An 11588-nucleotide genomic window follows, 5' to 3' on the forward strand; every position below is an offset into this window, starting at 1 on the left:
GGAGGGAGGGGCGGAGCGACGTCGAGGACGCAAGAGGGTTGCCACGGCAACGTTCCATCACTGCCCCCCTCTGCAACCAAACACTCGCGCAAAGCTTCCTCCCTCCCTCCGTTTGTCTCTCTGCTGCTGGTTGCCATGGACACTGTTGCCAGGGAGAAAATAATGGGGCCTGGCTGCAAAAGAGAAGCCTGTGGAGAAGAGGAAACCTTATTCTTTACTGTTTTTGGAGGCCTTTTAACTGGTTTTTGTGTTTAAAAAATTATAACATTATAATGTTTAAATTATAATGTTGTTTTTTTAAAATATATTATTTTAATCTGTGAGGCGCCTCGTGTCCCTTCTGGGAGAAAGGCGGCATACTAAACAAATAAATAAAACAGTTGAAGCAGTTTCTCACCCACCCAGGCAGTCTCTATTATTATTGTTGTTGTTATTATTTCAATTTTTTACATTAACATTAAAAAACAGCAGCTGTTCAAGCATTCACACATTGTTTTCCTCTTTCTTGATCTGGAAAGAGTTCTGCTTCCGTGTTTACGCTCATCCTTCCGCAGTTGCGGCTTCGACTTTTGCGGATTTGATTATTCACCGATTTTCTTAATATGTCCCCTCTAGGACTATCTAGGTCCTCCAGTGAAACTCTATGGTCAACTTCCAACCAAAAAGTCACACTGAAGGACCTAGAGATTCCTAGAGAGAACACTCCACTAGGCATTTGTAGCTCCTCCAGCACAACTCTATGGTCAATGTCTGGGCAGATGTTGACCACAGAGTTACACTGGAAGACCTAGAGATTCCTAGAGAGGTGTCCTCTCTTTACCTGAGAGTGTTTTTGTTATTTGTGGGTTTTCCACATTCATGGGGGTCCTGTGCCCTGAATCCCAGCAAATATGGAGAGACCCCCCCCCCCCGTGAAAATGGAAAATTGCCAATATTGGAGTCCCTATAGACTCCAATGGCAATATGCTCCTGTGAGCATGCGCCACTGCGCATGCATCTTGGGCAGGCGCCTCCTTGTGTTGCCCTCCATTTTCCTTTGAGTCTGAGGGACACAGACTCCAGTCCACAAAAACGGAGGGGTGACTGCATTTCTTTCTTCATCTTTCCACAGAGTTTCCTTCTACCATTCTTCTGTCTTTGTATCATTCATTCCACATTTCACACTAATCCAGTTCTACATTTAATCACCCATCCTTCACCAGCCTTCACCTCACATTGACGTGCTATTAACATAAAACCATCGTTTGTCCTCATCTTTCCACCCACCCAAGCATTTTGAGTGGACCCTTGAAAGAAGGAACTTAATTTAGTTTAGTGTTGTTTTCTTAAGTACAATAACATCTGCAATCCACCAAATAGTGATACCTTTATGGGGTCAACCAAAAATGCATAAAACACATGTTGCAAAGCTCCGCTGGCTTTTTCATCAGGCAAAGGTGTTTAAAATCATACAAGAAGGGGGAAAATGATGTTAGTCACAGGTTTGTATTTTGTCAAGATGGTGGTTCTCAATTCAAATGGTATGGAGGGGCATTTGAGGCCAGAAGGAAGATGCCTGTCTTTCTTCTGGTCATGATGTGGATGCTGGGAGATATTCTTAAAGTCGAGAAATAATATTTGAAATCTATTCTGTTGTTGTGTTTCCAATTTACAGCAACCTGAAGGCAAACCAAGCAGATGTGAAGAAAGATAACTCATTTGAGATGTGGTGCTGGAGAACAATGCTAAGGATACTATGGCCAGCCAAAAAGACAAACAAATGGGTCCTTGGACAGATCAAGCCTGAAATCTTCCTGGAAGCCAAGATGATAAAACTGAGGCTGTTGTCCTTTGGCCACATCATGACAAGGCATGATTCATTAGAAAAGACAATGATGCTTGGAAAGGTAGAAGGAAGGAAGAAAGAAAGGCAGGCCACATGTCAGATGGATGGACTCAATCCGAGAGGTCATGAGCCTCAACCTGTAGCACCTGAGTAGAGAGACTGAGAATAGGGAGACATGGAGATGTCTCATTTATAGGGTCGCCATGAGTCTAAGCCAACTTGAAGGCAGCTAACAACAATATCATAAGGCTCTTTGGGCAAGTTTCTTCATTTGCCATTGCCATCCTCTGAGGTTGAGAGAATGTAACTTGCTCAAGGTCACCCAGTGGGTTTACATGACCAAGCTGGGGTACAAACCATGGTACCCCAGTGTCCTAGTCCAATGCTCAAACCATGATTAGGAAGGCAAAAAGGTACTCTCTGAGATCCAGCTTGTCTCCATCCTTTTGGGAGGCTACAAGCCCTTTTATTAGGCAGAGAGCACTGAATTTCTCAGGAAGCCTCCATACATTTGCATCAGGAAAACTATTTTGTTAGTTTGTATAGGCTTCTAATTTTATAAGTATTTGAGTGTTTCTATGATTTTATGTGCAATTGAGTGTATTATTTACATTTTAAAACTTAGTAAAAATATTTTAGAAAAAGAAAGAAGAAATTATTAGGTTCTTGGATATTCTGTTCAAACGACAAAAATATCATACAACTGTCCCATTCCTTTCCACTCATATATTACATGCATGCACTATAATATGGTTTTTATTGTATATTGTCATTGCAAGCTGCCTTGAGGCTATATTGTATGGCAGGATATATCTCATAAATAACATAAGTCCAAAACACATGGCAGAAATAATCCTGTTTGAGACTGCTTTAAGTGCCCTGGCTCAACGCTAAGGAATTCTAGGAATTGTAGTTTTGTGAGGCATTGAGCCTTCTCTGACAGAGAGCTCTGATGCCACAATAAACTACAATTCACAGCATTCCCTAACCCTGAGCCAGGACAGTTAAAGCAGCCTCGAACTGGATTATTTTTGCAGTGTATTTTGGACCATAGTTCTGATCTAAGCCAGAGTGAAAGCTGGATTCCATTTTTGCAATTTATGTATGTTTGTAGCCTTCATGACGGGAAAAGACAATGGTGGCTAAAATTTAGCTTCTAATTTCCACAATTAAAAAAAGACAAATTATTAAAGCGGAGAAAACATATGTCATCTTTGAGAGCAAGGAGGTGGTAACAGCTGCAGAGCTTTATAAGGAAGGAGCTTTTCACCGTTTCTGCCCATCCTCCTGTGACCTGCGTCAGCTGAATTTAGGACGGCGGCAGCCACAGACTATGCATATAATTGGATATATCACAGAATTGTTTAGAGCAGTGCTACTCCAAGTGATGCTCCCTGGACCGGTGCCAGTCTGTGAGCCACTAGCTGCAGGTCCATGGAGAGTTTCCAAGAAAGAAAGATATAGTTGTTACCAAAGGGCACAAATATGGTACTGATCCCTGACAGGGACATAGCCGGGGGGGGGGGGGGGGATCTTGGAGTCCGGACCCCCCCTTCCATTAGAAAAATGAATGATGTGTGCTGCTGTGCCATCGCACCCAAGCCCCATTATAATGGTGGCACTTAGTCTGGACCCCCCCCCCCTTCCTAAAATCCTGGCTACGTCCCTGTCCCTGATACTAGAACATTTGTCCTTGATGTGCTACTTTTTACTTGCAGGGAGGTACAAGTATTTGGCTGCTGCAGGGGAATATTAAAAATATTATTTTTTATTTTGTTTTGTTTTTATGCCACTTTTCTCCCAGAAAGGGACTCAAGGCAATTCACAAATATCACCTACTTATGGCCTGGAGTGTTTGACATCTCTGTATGACCACAGGATTTTACCACTTTAGTGTGTGACATGTTTAAATGATGAGAATTTGACTGAGACTATTTTTAAACTTGAGATGTTATTTCCATTGTTGCCCCCAAGCTTTTCTTTATTTCGGGAGACATAAATATTTTTTATTGAAAAGCCACTTAATCCAACCACTCCCTTTTCTGTTTGTTCTCTTGCCAGTCTTTTAATTCCCCACACTTCTTATCCAATTCCATCCCACAAAATCATAGACACGATCACACTTTTGTTAATTATTCTTAAACAGCTACTACGCTCTAGTTCCTTAATGGCAACTTGAGTGCCCATTAAGCAAAATAATGGGAATATTTTTTAAATGTCATGTTTTTAAAGTGTCTGAAGGCACGCAAGCAGCCCTAAATTAATTATATTTTTATTATCTTGTACACGTTACCCATGAGCATGCTTCTTAAAAGAAAGGTATGGTAGAAGTCAAATAAGTACTGTAAACAGAGGAGAGGGAAAATATACATAATTTCAAGAAATGGTTATTTGAAGTCATACACCTCTGTGGGGCTCTTCACAGTGGAAGGCTAGTTGCATGTCTAACCGATCAATGTGAATGCAGAAAATATGCAGATTTTTAAGTACCCATTTTACAGACCTCACTAATAGTTTCCTGCTCCTTTACACAGACCAAGCATTCCAAGACTAAATAGAGGCAATTATGGCAGTAGTGGGTCACCAGGTAGGTGCCCTGGAAGTGTCTGCAAACCTCTGCATGCAACGGATTAAGCACAGCAGCAAGAGTGACCAAGTGGTGCAAGGGATCAGTACTCTCTCAACTTCACATTGTAAATAATTAAATTCCACTTTGTAATGTAATTGCCACTGAACATTACGTCTGTTTCAGCCAAAAGTTTTTCCAAATTTGGAAAGCAAACCATCTGTAAATCAAATGTGGAATGCAGGATGACATTTACAGAGACAAATTATATTGCATCTCCCACACAAACCAAAGGACAAAGATGCAATCTGGCCAATCCAAGCAAGTAGCTAGACAAAGTGACAGAGAGTGAGAGAGAGTTGTTGCGGGAAATCCCTGGATATTTGGGTTGATTGTTGGTCTCATAAAATCAAGCAGGCCAAGTGTCTGTGGTGGGGTTGAGAAATTAATTATGAATGAATTTATTACGGCACATGGCCAGCACCAAAATATAGCAAAATTACAAAACATGTAACATCAGGTGTACTGCCATAGCACAAATATATATACATTCTACTCCAAAGGAGATGTATTTCCTCATATATCCAAGTAGGAGGGAAGAATGCCCACAGTCCCATCCCCCATAACATCACACAAGTTGAGAAATTAAAAACAGTAGGATCATGAGGACCAAGAGAAGTTGTAAACATGGTGAGTGGAAGTGCCACAACTCCCTTGTCCATGCTGCCAGAGGATTTTGGAAGCACACACAACAGCCAAATTTACATACAGGATCACATCCCCCAGTTACACAGGGGAAGATAAGACACTCACATTAGCATCCATTCATTATACTGGGACTTGAGGTCCCACATTTTTTTTGGTATCCATGGGGAGGTCCAGAACTGAACCCCCACTGATACAGAGGGCCAACTGTACTATCTGTTATATTTCATGTGCAATATCTACATATGTGAGATTCTCTCTCTCTCTCTCTCTCTCTCTCTATATATATATATATATATGTGTGTACATATAGACATTTACCACGGTCTACAAAGCGTCTGACAGAAGAGCAGCCCCTCTTCACAATTCCAGTACCCCTTTTCCTTATCCACTATCTAGCTGAAGGTTTGTTAGCAGCATGGGCATTGGATAAAAGCCTAAAGGGGGTTGGATAATCACATATCAAGTCATGCATATCGAGTATATATGTGGAATGCAAATATTGGTATATATTTTCAAACTTCATCAGACTACGTGTGTGTGTGTGTGTGTGTGTGTGTGTGTGTACATACACATACACATACTGTATATGGCTGGATATAAAACAATAGATTTAATCTGTGCACCAACTTTCTCCTGGGAAGGCCATGCCTAGCTGCTGGGTTGAGGAATGGCAGGCCTGGAAACATGTTAATCTGGGTGTACCTTGAAGGGATGGAAAAGGTGAGGAATGGTATGTGCAATCTTTAAAAGCTTGGGATAGCCTTTAAAAAAAAATTGAATGAAGTAACAGAAACTAAGTTGAAGTAATTAAAGCGACACATAGAATATACAGAATATTAACTTCGAAAATGTAGAAGTAATGCATAAAAGTTATAATTGCATAATGGTTATCAAGTACGAGAAATTTATTGCAATTTAGGATGTATAACATATAAAGAGTATGTTTTTGGAAGGAAATAATGTAAGTGAAAACTTTTCTTTGTTTAGCAATTCATAAATTTTATTTAATCGTTTTATGGAAAGTAATCAGAGTAAGTAATAAGAAAACAGTTGAAACTAACAATGGACAGATATCAGTGGATGAGACCAATAGAGGTTATTATATGGAACTATTTATCTTGCCCAACTAATGAGAAACTACAGGAAGTAATAAATCCCACAAGTTAGCATGTCAAGCTTATATTAGCTAGAACATTCTATGTATGTTTTCGATTATTTTTATTTGAAAATGTAGAAATATATATGTGTGTGTATATATATATATAAAGTTTGGGATATTAAACATACATAGCAGAGCAGAGGAAGCAAAGGAAGGAAAATGGCAACCATCTGTTTCCCACAGCCAATAGTGAGATGGTGCTCCTTCATGCTCCACATATGCACACACATACATGTGCACAAGTTGCATGCTGCCCCATGTAGCTAGGATTTTAGGAAGGGGGGGGGGGTCCAGACTAAGTGCCACCATTATAATGGGGCTTGGGTGCGGCGGCACAGCAACACACACCATTCATTTTTCTAATGGAAGGGGGGGTCCAGACCCCAAGAACCTCCCCTTTGGTTACGTCCCTGCTGCCCCTTATAAAAGAAAGTAGAGCTGCAATTTAAAATGCCATTGAAATGCAGTTCTAAACCCTTCCGCAGCTGTGCTGTGACTCCCAAAGGTTAGAAAACCTCACGAAATGGCAGCTCATTCTTGTAAGCTTGGTATGTTGGGGGAATATGAAATGAATATTTCACCATTGTGCAACTGCTCCATTGCCACATTTTAAAAAAGGAGAAGGTGGGGGGGAACTACTGGAAAGCAAAGTGAGGCTGCATCCACACTGGAGAAATAACCCAGTTTGGCACCGCTTTAACTGCCTTGGCTCAAGGCTATGGAATTCTGGGAGTTGGAGTTTGTTGTGGGGTCCAGAGCGGAGCTCTGCTCCACTCTGGACCCCACAACAAACTCCAACTCCCAGAATTCCATAGCCTAGAGCCAGAAAATAGTTAAAGCGGTGCCAAACCGGGTTATTTCTCCAGTGTGGATGCAGACTTAGAGGAGAAAAAAGATCAGTGTGACTTCCCCTGTGTGTGCCATGATGTCCTCCTTGCTTGACCACCAGAAGTAGAATGATGTCAACCTGATGTCAAGAACCCCTGGGTGGCAGAAGGAAATGACACACCATGCTCACCACAGACCAGCTGACCAGCCAATATTAGAACTGCAGCAGAACGAAACTTTTGTACCGGAAGCAACAGATAAACAGTAGCAATATAGGGGACTAGTAATGGATTTTTTTTGCAACCAGAAAAAAAAATAATCTCACTATTCTAACAGCAGAACAACGATGGAAGAACTATGATATTGTACAATAAGGTTTGGTCAAAGATGGAACAAGTGGGTGCAATTGTGGCATAATGGCATTGTGTGATAGTCTTCCGAGTTATTTCTTAAAAGTAACTGACACAAAGTAATGTAGAATAGATTTATCAGTCAATATTAGCCATGATGGATTAATGTAGCCTCCCCATTCGAAGGTCATATACAGTGAATGGATAATAGTTATGAAGGGAGAGAATGAGACAAGACTGTTGACTTCCTGGCCTCTTTGTGGGTTCCCCATGAGCAACTAGATGCTACTGTCAGAAATATGGACTAGATTCTATCAGTATTCAACAGACAGACATATGATCTGATGATCAGATACTGTAATTGTGGACTGTATCTCTGTTCAGCCATGGAACCCCATGACTTTGGGCAAGCCACGTTATCTCAGCTTCAGAGGAAGGCAAGGGCAAACTCCCCTTAACAAATCTTGCCAAGAAACCTCCATGATCAGGTTGCATTAGAATCTCCATAAGTTGAAAACAACTTGAAGGCACAACAACAACAACAACAACAGCAACAACATAGTAATGGCTGTAAGCTTTTCTAAGCTCTGTGGCCATGTATATAGTTTCACTTAGAAAGCATCCAAATAAATTTCTCTTCTGCTGATGCCATCCCATGATTTACAAGAGCTTTAAGCTTACAAGGGCTCACTCAAAACATAGCATATGCATCAACATTTCACAGATGAAAGCCAAGATGCACATGGCCAAGCAACATCAGAGTGTGGTCAAGATGGCAAAAGTTATTAATGAGGCAAAACATACAAGCTAGGAGAGGCTGCCGCAGTTTGCTTTCCACTGAGCCTACTGGGAAGGGCAAAGTTCTTCTTCCTCTCCTCTCCCCTCTGCTGAGTTAACGGAGTGAAAACAACTTTTTCACTTTGACCTCAGTTTGTAGCAGCTGAGGACAAAGGGAAAAAGTGGAAGAAGGAGAGAAACTGGGACATCTTGAAAGCAGCTGAAAAAGTGGGCTGATAAAGAATTAATCAGGACTGTCCCTACCAAATTGACACTTGGAGGGTATGACATAGTACTCTCATAATTGTAAAGATAACATGAAGCTTGCTACTGTCATTGTGATGCTAAACACGTCTTAGTTGTTGAGTGTCTTCAAATTGTTTCTGATTTATTATGACCCTAAGAGGAGGGAAAGATCCAGCTCTAAATCATTGTGCTTTCTGGGTCTGAGAATGTATGACTTGCTCAAGGTCACCCAGTGGGATTTCATGGCAGAGTAGGAATTCAAACCCTGGTCTCCAGAGTTGTATCCAGTGCTCAAACCACTGGCTCTACCTAGGAATAAACTCCCATTTTGTTGCAGAAAAGGAGATAATATAATATAAGGTAAAAATAATAACATTAACATTAGTTGTGCACATGCCCCCTTCCAATCCTGAATATAAAATGCTATTTTTCAATCAGAAGGAGAGCATTAGCCCTGGTGGTTCCTGCATGCGTCTGTCAGTCACTTGAGCGGATTGCATCACAAACTCAGATTGACCGCTGCTCCATCACCTTCCTGGATGATCATTTGGTTCTCTTGGCCATAGGAGACCGTCTATCTGCACCACTGTGTCTGATCTGTCAGGGCTTTCCACATTCACTGGTGTTAGGGGCTCAGGACCCTCATGAAATTGGAAAAACTGCAAATAAAAAAACACAATACTTTTTAACCTGAGAGAACCTCTGTAGGAATCTCTATGTCCTCCAATGCAACTCTGTGGGCAACATCCAGTGGAAGGTGACCATAGAATCGCACTGAAGGACCAATAAATACCTAGAGAAGTGTTTTCTAGGTCCTCCAGCATGACCTTTCTGATCAACTTCCAGCAGAGTTGCACTGGAGGACCTAGAGGTTCCTAGAGAAAACATATTACTCAAATCTGTAAATAATAAAATCCTCAAACATCAAAGCCGCAATTGTGGAGGGCTGACTGTATTAAGTTATTTTCACCATCTTTTCTCTTCCAGCTGAGTGTTTTTTTCCCCTGCCATTGCTGTAGTTTTTACATATATGCCTGCAAATTGACTCTGACTTATGGAAATCTTATCATGCGGTTTTCTTGGCAAGATTTATTTAGACACGATTTCCCATGGCCTTCCTCTGAGACTCACAGAGTGTGGCTTGCTCAGTATTGATTTCTGTGGCTGAGCATCCTAGTTGCCTGCATTTCTAGTTCAACCTTCACATTTACTACATCATGCTGACTCTCTTCTACCCTATAACCTAGAAATTCTGGCTGGGTATGATCCTAGTAATTCATTCAGGATTAAAGAAGTCTAGGTTTTCTCTAGCAATTTTGTTATTGTGTGCCTTCAAATCGTTTCTGACTTATGGTGACCCTGTCAAGACATTTTCTTGGTGAGATTTGATTTGCCATTGCCTAACTCTGAGGCTGAGAGAGTGTGACTTGTTCAAGGGTCACACACTGGAGTGCCATGGCTCACTGGGGATTCAACCCTAGTCTCCTGGAGTCTTAATCCAATACTCAAACCACTACACTGTGATGGCTCTCATTCTACCTGTGTGTGTGTGTGTGTGTGTGTGTGCCTTCGAGTTGCCTTTCAATCTATGGTAGCCACATTAATTTCATAATATTTCCTTAGGCAAGGAAACCTCATGGGTAGCTTTATCAGTTCCTTTCTCTGAAATATAGCCTAGGGCACCTGGTATTTGTTGGCTGTCTCCCATCCAAGTACTAACTCTGCTTAGCTTCCAAGCTCAGACAAGATCTGGTACCTTTAAGGTATTTCAGCCCTCGTTCTATGTTCAATTATTGCAATAAATAAGGACGATCAAGTACTGCTTTTTATAAATATTGTTATTGTTTGCCTTCAAGTCATCTCAAACTTATAGTGACCCTAAGGCGAAGCCTATCATAGGATTTTATAAAGCTGAGAGAGTGTGACTTGCCCAAGATCATGCAGTGGGTTTCCAAAGCTCAACAGAGAACTGAACCCTGGTCTCCAGAGTTGTAGTCGAACACTCAAAACACCATGCTGGCTCGCTTTTATGTAGCTTATTTCATACTGATTTGAAACGTTAGACTGCAATTCCTCCTTTTGGACTCTATGCTTGCATTTCCCCCCATACCCTGATGTGTGTGTGTGTGTACAGTGGACCCTTCGTATCTGCTAAGATTTGGTTGCAGGATCCCCTGTGGATACCAAAATCCGTGGATGCTCAGGTCCCATTGAATACAACAGCATAGTCAAATGGAGTCTCTTATATAAAACTGCAAAATGCTTGAATCCATGGATAAAGAATCCGTGGGTACAGAGGACTGACCATACTTGCATCTCAGCATCTCCCAGATGAGAATAATGCCAATGTGTACCTAAATAAGTTAGAAGCGGTCTGTAAAATCCATGCCACCGTATCACTACTGTGTTAGCCTTTATGGCAATGATTTCCAAACTCTCGCTTTCCAGGTACTCTGGACTTCAGCTCCCAGAATCCTAGACCACTGACCAAGATGGCTGTGGCTTCTGGAATCTGAAATCCAAAACATCTGGAAGACCAGAGTTTGGAAATCACTGCTGATAAGCATCTTTCAGGTTGAGGGCCAAGTTTTTGGTCAGCACATCTCAGCGCTGAGTGAAGCAAAACATTGAGACCAAAAATACCAGCATAATTTAGCTCATTCAATGTCAGGCACAGAGCCTAAGGAGAGGCATTTTAGGTTTTTAAAAGGGCGGAGGAGACAAAGCTGGGAAACCACCAGAAGATGCTGTCATCTAGAATGGGGTGTGGATGGAGAGACCCAGACTAGTGGGACTGAGACTTCATAGTGTCAGTTTATGGGAGTGATGGAAAAGAAAAGATAGATACATCTTGAGGATCCTTTTCCGAAATGTCTGGAACCAGAAGTGTTTTGAACTTTGGATTTGTTCTGATTTTGGAATATTTGCATATACATAATGAGATGTCTTGGAGATAAGGCTCCAATCTAAAAATGTCATTACTTTATGTTTTGTATATATCCTATACCCAGAACCTGAAGGTAATATAATGCATCATAATTTAACAACTGTGTGCATGAAACCAAGTTTGTGTACAGTGAACCATCAGAAAGCAAAGGTGTCACTATCTTAGCTGCATTTGTGGATACA

The sequence above is a fragment of the Sceloporus occidentalis genome, unplaced genomic scaffold (assembly GCF_023333645.1).
Source record: "Sceloporus occidentalis isolate IW3139 unplaced genomic scaffold, rSceOcc1.0.p SCAF_14, whole genome shotgun sequence".
Taxonomy (NCBI): Eukaryota; Metazoa; Chordata; class Lepidosauria; order Squamata; family Phrynosomatidae; genus Sceloporus; species Sceloporus occidentalis.